The sequence below is a fragment of the Hesperophylax consimilis genome, chromosome 24, assembly GCF_061612785.1.
Source record: "Hesperophylax consimilis isolate HC1 chromosome 24, BYU_Hcon_1.0, whole genome shotgun sequence".
In the NCBI taxonomy this organism is placed as follows: domain Eukaryota; kingdom Metazoa; phylum Arthropoda; class Insecta; order Trichoptera; family Limnephilidae; genus Hesperophylax; species Hesperophylax consimilis.
Genome location: NC_142859.1, coordinates 8,487,162 through 8,497,075, shown reverse-complemented (window position 1 = coordinate 8,497,075; position 9,914 = coordinate 8,487,162). Strand labels below are relative to the sequence as shown.

The following is a 9,914-nucleotide window of genomic DNA, read 5'->3' as shown; positions in this document are numbered from 1 at the left end:
ACAATTCTTAAGTTAGAATTAAAGTTAGAGTTCAAGAGAATATAATCATTTTTGCAATTGCGCACTATCTGTGAACTGCGCTCTTCTAAAAAACGACAAACCGACATTAAATTTGTGTTTTATATTAACACTTTCTGACATACAAAAGAAGGTAACAAACAATCGTAATAAACATACTGAAAAGTGAATCTAAATAACAAACATTAAAAATAATTACTACTAAACCAGTGAACCCTTTGTACGCGAACGTGAATTTCTCTATTTATTTTTTAAAAACAGTCGTTATATAAGTGACAAAACAACTCAACCACAATTTAGACCTTTTGTACGGCTATTTCGCAAGTCTACCAGTTATATTGGAATAAACTAACTGTGTATCGGTACTTGGCAGAGTAGTGAGAGGCGCCGACACATTCCGATCTACCCTCCTGGGACGTGAGTTCGAAACCCTGAGAAAACATTTATTTTGATTTTTTACGTTGTGTAGTTTGATTTTCCTACTGTCCAAAAGATGGCAATCCAATAAATCAAATCATACAAATAAATATAACAAAAAACTTGACAAAACATTGAATCATTAACATAGTTCTGGCAATAATTATTTAAATATTGAAGACAATATAAGTGATTTCTAAACGAAAATCTGAAACAGAAAAATCAGAAAAGGAAACGGTCACATCTGGGACTCGAACCCAGGACCCTTGTCTTTCCGGGACAGTGCTCTACCAACTGCGCTAATGGGACCCTATTCCCCTCGGTCACTTTTAACTGTATCATACTTCGAATAAGAACCACTAACATTGTCTTCATTTTTTCACCGCACATTTTTTATTGGCAACTATCTTTATGTATGATCGCAAGATTCAACCCGAACTAAATGCAATCCAGACAGCGTCTTTTAGATAAACCTATCTTTTTTTTTTTTTTAATGTGCGACATCTGTTGACTTTTCTGCAAGTCCAGAATGAATATTTATTTTTCGGAATAACTTTATTGAGTAAAACCTCAAATTATAATATTTAAATATTGAAGACAATATAAGTGATTTCTAAACGAAAATCTGAAACAGAAAAATCAGAAAAGGAAACGGTCACATCTGGGACTCGAACCCAGGACCCTTGTCTTTCCGGGACAGTGCTCTACCAACTGCGCTAATGGGACCCTATTCCCCTCGGTCACTTTTAACTGTATCATACTTCGAATAAGAACCACTAACATTGTCTTCATTTTTTCACCGCACATTTTTATTGGCAACTATCTTTTTTTTAAACCTATCTTTTTTTTAAAGTTATTCCGAAAAATAAATATTCATTCTGGACTTGCAGAAAAGTCAACAGATGTCGCACATTAAAAAAAAAAAAAGATAGGTTTATCTAAAAGACGCTGTCTGGATTGCATTTAGTTCGGGTTGAATCTTGCGATCATACATAAAGATAGTTGCCAATAAAAAATGTGCGGTGAAAAAATGAAGACAATGTTAGTGGTTCTTATTCGAAGTATGATACAGTTAAAAGTGACCGAGGGGAATAGGGTCCCATTAGCGCAGTTGGTAGAGCATTGTCCCGGAAAGACAAGGGTCCTGGGTTCGAGTCCCAGATGTGACCGTTTCCTTTTCTGATTTTTCTGTTTCAGATTTTCGTTTAGAAATCACTTATATTGTCTTCAATATTTAAATATTATAATTTGAGGTTTTACTCAATAAAGTTATTCCGAAAAATAAATATTCATTCTGGACTTGTAGAAAAGTCAACAGATGTCGCACATTAAAAAAAAAAAAAAAAGATAGGTTTATCTAAAAGACGCTGTCTGGATTGCATTTAGTTCGGGTTGAATCTTGCGATCATACATAAAGATAGTTGCCAATAAAAAATGTGCGGTGAAAAAATGAAGACAATGTTAGTGGTTCTTATTCGAAGTATGATACAGTTAAAAGTGACCGAGGGGAATAGGGTCCCATTAGCCCAGTTGGTAGAGCACTGTCCCGGAAAGACAAGGGTCCTGGGTTCGAGTCCCAGATGTGACCGTTTCCTTTTCTGATTTTTCTGTTTCAGATTTTCGTTTAGAAATCACTTATATTGTCTTCAATATTTAAATATTATAATTTGAGGTTTTACTCAATAAAGTTATTCCGAAAAATAAATAATTATTTAACTCATCCAAATCTAAATCAAAGGTTTTCTAATCCCCTTATTTTTAACAATTTAAACCTGATAAAACGTTATTAAATATTTTTGATTCCAATAATTTATCAATAAATGTACATATCGCGATTAAGCTCTTCGAAAAATGTACCTATTGTTCAAATAAAATATTTGCAAACTAGCCTGTCTTATAAGAAGATACGCCTAGTGAAATATTTGTAGGCACAGTAAAACATGTGTATAAACCCTACTTATAACAAAACTCAATAATAAATAAATTTTTAAAAATATATATTTAATTATAATAATGCTGTTAAAGGACCGCTCGGACTACATGCAAGATCACCTCAATGGTGTATCTCTAAATTGGATAATTTTTATTTTTATTTTTTTTATTTAATTTTTTATTTATTTAGAAAAAAAAGTAAATATTCACAAGAGCCAAAAATATATTAAATTTCATAATATATCAGACATCACTTTTTTTGTTTACCCAATTTGTAGAGAAATATTCTCGGGTCAAACTGGGGAGCTAGTCTATGTGATTATATATATAGATAAAAGACAGAAGTGAAACTTCTAATATTCTTCTCTCTCTCTCTTTTCATTTCATTCTCTCTTTTTTTCTGTCTATTGACATATTTATAAGTAGCATGTGATAAAAAAAATTAAAAGTTATAAAAAAAGAAAAAAAAAATTAGTTAAAGCGGGGATCGAACCTCGGTTCTTCACGACCACAGTCGTGCGCTCTGCCTCTAGACCGCGAAGCTGAGTTCGGAGAGTGACCTAAACTAGGTATATAATATTAGCTAGGCTCCTATAGCGAAATGATCCCGTTTTTTCGTCACGGTCATGAGTCGGTTTTACTCCGGTCCTCGAAATTGCATGACGCGCGTAAAGAAGTTTCACTTCAAAAAATTCCTGCAAAGTTATGGATGTAATTACGATCTTTTTCAAGCGCGTATGTAATGATTATTTTTATCAACGTCGCATACACCTTGCTAATGTTTTCAGTATTATTAGGGCTTTTTTATACTAATTTTCATATATTTATTGGCAGGTAGAGTAGAAATTAATATTGTTTAGCGTTTGCCAACGACCATACCATGTTGAACACACCGGTTCTCGTCCGATCACCGAAGTTAAGCAACATTGGGCGCGGTCAGTACTTGGATGGGTGACCGCTTGGGAACACCGCGTGCCGTTGGCCCATTTTTTATGGTAATTTCATGTTTTTTTTTATTTTTTTATCTTTACTATCATTAATAATATCATAAAATTCTTTAACTTTTCAAGTATGCTACAGGCCTAAAATATTACTTAGTGGATTGATATTATGGTCAACCATTGAAAAAAAAAATTCCTTCAAAATTATGGATGTAATTACGATCTTTTTCAAGCGCGTATGTAATGATTATTTTTATCAACGTCGCACACACCTTGCTAATGTTTTCAGTATTATTAGGGCTTTTTTATACTAATTTTCATATATTTATTGGCAGGTAGAATAGAAATTAATATTGTTTAGCGTTTGCCAACGACCATACCATGTTGAACACATCGGTTCTCGTCCGATCACCAAAGTTAAGCAACATTGGGCGCGGTCAGTACTTGGATGGGTGACCGCTTGGGAACACCGCGTGCCGTTGGCCCATTTTTTATGGTAATTTTATGTTTTTTTTATTTTTTTATCGTTAACATCATAAACAATCTTATATCATTCTTTAACTTTTCAAGTATGCTACAGGCCTAAAATATTACTTAGTGGATTGATATTATGGTCAACCATTGAAAAAAAAAAAGGCGTTAAAAACAAAAAACATTAAAAGATTCTGCCGATAGATGTCACCCCCGTAATCAATATAATTAAATAGATTAAAAAATATATATTTATATTCTGCCGATAGATGTCACCCCCATAAACTATATAATTTAAAATTAAAAAATATTCTGCCGATAGATGTCACCCCAGTACAAAATATAATTTAAATGACGAAAAAAATAATATGAAAAATAAATAATGTTTAAAATTACAATGGATTAAAAATTTAAAAATTTCAAAGAACAATGACTACAAACAATGAGTTATAAAATTAACATTCAACCAAAAAAAAAAATTAATATGCGATGGCCGAGAATCGAACTCGGATCAACTGCTTGGAATGCAACTACGCTGACCATTACACCACCAACGCCAGTTGTCGAGATTACCTAAAAAACATTTATATCTTACTTCAAAACTTTCACTAGATCAAATGAACTTTAATCGGTCCCGCATTTTCGTTTCGGTCATGAGTTGGTTTTACTCCGGTTCTCGAAATTGCATGACGCGGCTAAAGAAGTTTCACTTCAATAATATGTATAGTTACAAAAATGGAAAAAGAAAATTTTCAAAAATACTGTAAAATACTACAAAATATTGTACAGTAAGAAAATTACATTTATTTATAGAAACAGAATATCAATAATAATCAACGAAAAATCAACAAAAATATAAGCAACAGAAATAAGCAAAAATAAAGACGTTATCCGAGTCTGTCTGTTCTTGTTCAGCTCGTCAAACTAAGTAATGCTTATTGTTTATGATTAACAGATTATGATACGGTTTTTACTATCATTTAGAAAAAAATATCCGAGATAAATAGAGTTAATATTCTATTTAAAGAAATAGAGACATTTCGATGTTTATCATTTGATTCAAAACCTCAAAACTTTACTGCAAATCATTCACAACCCCAAGCAACGCCGGGTACTAATCAGATAGTTATAACTAATCAAACAGCTCATAGGAACTAATAATACCATAACAAAGCCTTTTTAAACATGTCTCTCACAACCAAAACCTAGTTGAAACTACGATTTTATTAGTAGCTAAAAGCAACGTGTTACTGACGTACACAAATTATGAGAATGAGGAAATATTATACAAAATAATTTAGAATTTTGTGTAACAGAGAAATTTTTCATTTTTGTTTTTCGATTTTTATCTTTTTATGAAAATGGTTTATTATTATTATTTTTAATACAAAACCAAACTAAAGCCAAAACATGCTATAATATTTCATGAAACATACTATAAGATTTCATGAAACATGCTATAATATTTCATGAAACATGCCATAAGTATGCAGTCTTTCAAAATCATCGATTGACATAATATGTTATTTAAAAAAAAAATCTAAAGAAGTTTAATTAAAAACCTATGAAAGATAAAAAAAAATTATAAATAAAAAATTTCCTACATATTTAGCCAAAACAATACAGTCGAACAAACATTACAGAAAAATTCTCATCCGTGCAACCAGCAGAAACAGATATTTACAATCTCTCTTGCGGTCCACTCGCTTTACAGATGTATTAAACCATAAATTACCACCACCCATCTGCACCCAGCTCCACCCACTCCACCCACTCCACCAATCCTCTCCACTGGCTATACCTCTACCCTAAGCGAAGGCGGAAGAAGGGATGCGATTCTTTCAATTCACTACTTTTCAAAAATAAACGCTGACAAATTGAAATCAGGGGCACTTTTCGTAAGAAATATATCGCGATAAATGGATTACAAAACTGAGAAAAACATCTTAATTCTAACGGTTTAAACCCTGTTGATTTTTATTTTACAACGAAATAAAAAGAATACGGTAGAAATAGTCAATAAAAATTCAGGGAACAATAAATATTGAGTGGATCATGCAGGAATTAATATATGCATGTCGCATCATGTCAAGAGTTGAAATATTAGATCAGAGACTTAAGGTCCGGGTTAAGTCTTCCTAACAGGAAAAACTAAGTACCTCCACACACTTTTCCACGAATGATCATCAAGTCAATCCACATTATGCAAGTGCATTATATAAGCAAAATAAATACAAAAAAATACAAGAACAACACGTCAATTCACCAGAAATCAAATGGGAAAATAATTCACTGACTCCAGATATTTTCATATCAGAGGATTCGACTCGGTAGAACTCCTAAATGGACCTATAAATCCTACTGATCCCTCAATACATATATTTTGAAAATCGTTCGCGATCCTACATGTATTTAAAATGACTGATTTTTGCATTTTTATTTGATCTAATACGCCTAAATTTTAGCTAAATAATGCAAGTAGCCGAAATAACAAATGGTAATATTTTTATAGTCTGAGAATGCCAAATTCTTTTGATCTCATTTCCGAAATTTGTGTGTTTTCTTATTTTTTCAGAAAGAGTTTTTTGAGTATTACAGGAATTTGGAATAGCGACATCAATGCTTTAAGTTATTTTCTTAAATTTTGTCATGTAAAATTGTATCTGGTCTATTATGATTAATCGTTCGGTCTGTTAGTATAGTTTTATCATAATTTATTTTTTTAAATTCATTTTCAAAAAATGTTATTATTATTTATTTATTAGTTTAATAACGGCATGTTCAGGGGCTTTTCTATATAAAGAGCGAAAATAAAATACCATGTTGGATTATATATTATGAAGGTTTGGAAATTTGAATGAAACGAAGACAGGGACGTGTGTATTGTTTCTTCCTCTAAACCTCAGATGAAATTTCCTGAAAAAGGTGATATATAGGCTTATAAGAATAGATATTGCTTTATGAAATAAGTTGAAATCACAAATTATGCCCCTACATAAGGGGCCGAAGACCGACAAGTCTCCCGGCCTGGTAAAGTGGAATCACTAAATATCAAAGAACAGTTAAAATATTTCCCTTGAATATTAAAGGAACATCTCATTCAAAAGTGGATTAATTTCTTCTGAGAATCAAAAGGAACTTAAAACGTCACCTACATGCTGATTATTAACAATGTAACCATTATTCAGTTTTTAACGTAAGGCACAATCATACGTTCTATATATTTTCGAGCATGTATGAATGGATTCTAAAGAAAAGTTTGAATTTTTGTTTTCACAACTGTATTAAAAGTAAGCTACTTTAGCATTATTTTAAAAAATAACTTGTATATAACCCAATGGACAATAGAAAACCCAGAAGGAATGATATTGTATCTTTACTAATTTTTACAGTTATTCAAATATTTTAAAGCTTCATAAGTCACGATTAAAATGAATTTGCGAGCTGATGTTCAATGATGATTTCAAATTAATACTAATATTAATTCTTATATGCATAATAGTTTCTTACACGGAATCAAATGAATTTTAAAGTGAAAAAATTTTCTCATGTAAATAAATGGGCACAGCAAAATAATATGAAAATTAAAATAAAGTCCTATAAAAAGTTGATTATCTACAAAGCTCTTCTAACAGGATTGAAATTCTAAAAGTAATCGCCGAAATATACATATTTTTTACCGAATTTACAAAAAAACAGAACAAATTTACAGACATATGAAATGCAAGCGCTCGAGTTAAAACAGGACATTGCTCAGTCAATAAAGTTTGTTAATATTTTTGAATAAAACACAAATTATATTTTTGGTTATTCCGCCACTGTTCAACATACAAAATGTTATTATGATAAAATATCATTCAGTAAACGAAAAATGTGCGGATACGAGGCGGCTGTAAATAATAATTTATCGCCCACAAATACACGTAATAAGTGACGCCGCTCCGCCCTTGGAGGGGCCATCTTTCATCTCCCTCGTTCTCGCCGTCTCGACAACTGCCAAAATCGGACCTCTCTCTCACACACTCTCTTCTTGGAGATGATTTTAAATTATTATTATGGACACACATCAGGGGTGTAGTGTAATTTGTTCGCATACAAATTTGGTGGAAGGAACGATCTATATAAATAAAAATGTAAATGTTGGTTTGTTCAAAATCTTAAATGTTTGAATTTTCTTCACCGATTGCTTTGAAATATTGACACAACATTTCACTTGAATACGCGTGTATTTTTATAAGCCTATATTATAAAGATGTTATCTGTGATGGGTAAAAATATGTATTGTGTTAAACATCGCCATCTGTTTTGTCCAACACGCATTATTGTTTCTCTATCTGCACAGACAGACAGTTACAGCAACGAGGGCGGGGTACAGCCAGTTTATATATAAAAAAATATTAGTATTGTTCAGTCGCATCCTTGCAAATATAAAATTGCCTTTTATTTAAAATTAACTAATTTTGAAAAGACATTAATAATAATTTTCTTTTAAAATGTTATAGTATAGAAAACTACATACTTTTACTCTTGTATAAATTTTTAATACAAAATGACCAGTAAATTACAGGTAATGTAAGGAATTTTACCCGCATGGATGCATTGCTTGCATGCAGCGTGCTCGAAAATTATTTTTAATACGTTTTCAATGTAATAAAAACAACACCCGAAATATATATGTAATTTAAAAAAAAAATCTTTGATGATTATGTGTATACACTTATTGACCCTTTCTCGCTAGTAACGTTAAGTACGCGTAAAAAGGACAACAGGCTGTTTCTCAGTACGTTTGACAAAAACATCACTATCAGAAATTGAAACATATATTAGGCAAGCCTAGGTTTGTGTTGTTTGAGTCAGTTCTATAGGGCGACCTATACGTGCTAATTGATCGATACAAAAATATACCGCACAAGGCTCCCAACTTCTCTAAATCAACTGGATCCATTTGATTGTGGAATCCCCAATTGGGGTGTGTTGGGAGGCTAAAGGTAGTGAATTGCCGACGAAATCAACTGGATCCATTTGATTGTGGAATCCCCAATTGGGGTATGTTGGGAGGCTGAAGGTAGTGAATTAAGTCGACGACCTCTCAGAAGTCACGAAATCTTTTATTTTGTCTTTTCTGTATCATATTTTTTGTTTCAGAGTCAAAATTCACTAGTAAACTTTTTAATAATATCGGAACACGCGTTCATTCCCCTGCATTCTCTTGATAATATATAATGACGAAATGCGAAAATGTTAGGTTTTTAAACACGTGTTCTAAAATTGTGACAATTGATTTGTATTTTTTAAAAATATTACCAGGAAACCTATCAATTCATTCGTAAAATAGTGTTTTTTAGTTGTTTCTCAAAATATTAAATAATAATATTTAAAAACAAAATTGAGTGGTTAAATGAGCGTTTAAAATCTTTAAATGTCAATATAATGTATAAATTATAATTATTTTAATGCATTTCCACTCAAGCAAAGCTGTTGAAAAGTAGTCATAAAGCAAACAGATTCTTTGTATGGATTATGTATTTTAAATAGTAATTTCACTGATAGCTTTGCCTGCAGAAGTCAATGGGTAAATATATTTTGTTCGATCGCTCTAATCCGTGTCTGTTTTTAGTAAAATTGAAATATTATTTCACCCCCAGAGCAGAGTGTTTTTTTCTAAAAGCAAGATTACGCAAATACCCGTTTGGAGAGGGATATTATTACTCCGCCTGTCTGTGGATTTGCACAATTTCACGAAGTGGAGAGTGGAAATGTAAAAGCCTCTTTATAATACGAGTATCAATAGAAGGGATTTCAATTTTTGTTTGTATAAATCAATAGAACCAAGTAATCCATTTTATTCCGTATCACGTATTTTTACACACTTTCTTTTTACGGAAGCGTAATTTTACAAAATATTTAATTTTTCAGTAGGTACACTGAAGAATCACTAAGAAAAAATATTTTGTTAGAAAATTCATCTACACCTACCAATTGGAAAAAAAAATTACTCAAAATATTGCTAAAAATTGGGTAATTTCCGTTATTACGATATTGAAAGTGTTTTTATTTTAGTTTTATGTTGACGAATAAATTTTCTAAAAGAATTTCGTTGTGGTTTCTAGGACACAATGAAGTTATAGCCATAAC

General features: G+C 31.5%; 2 non-coding genes across 2 annotated transcripts; both read left to right on the top strand.

The window, feature by feature from the left end:
• Positions 1-3,232: 3,232 nt before the first annotated feature.
• On the top strand, positions 3,233-3,351 carry LOC149411874 (5S ribosomal RNA). The gene has a single exon (XR_016304741.1). It is a non-coding gene; the product is annotated as a 5S ribosomal RNA (ribosomal RNA).
• Positions 3,352-3,674: 323 nt separating this feature from the next.
• Positions 3,675-3,793, top strand: LOC149411873 (5S ribosomal RNA). Its single transcript, XR_016304734.1, has one exon. It is a non-coding gene; the product is annotated as a 5S ribosomal RNA (ribosomal RNA).
• The last annotated feature ends 6,121 nt before the right edge of the window (positions 3,794-9,914 follow it).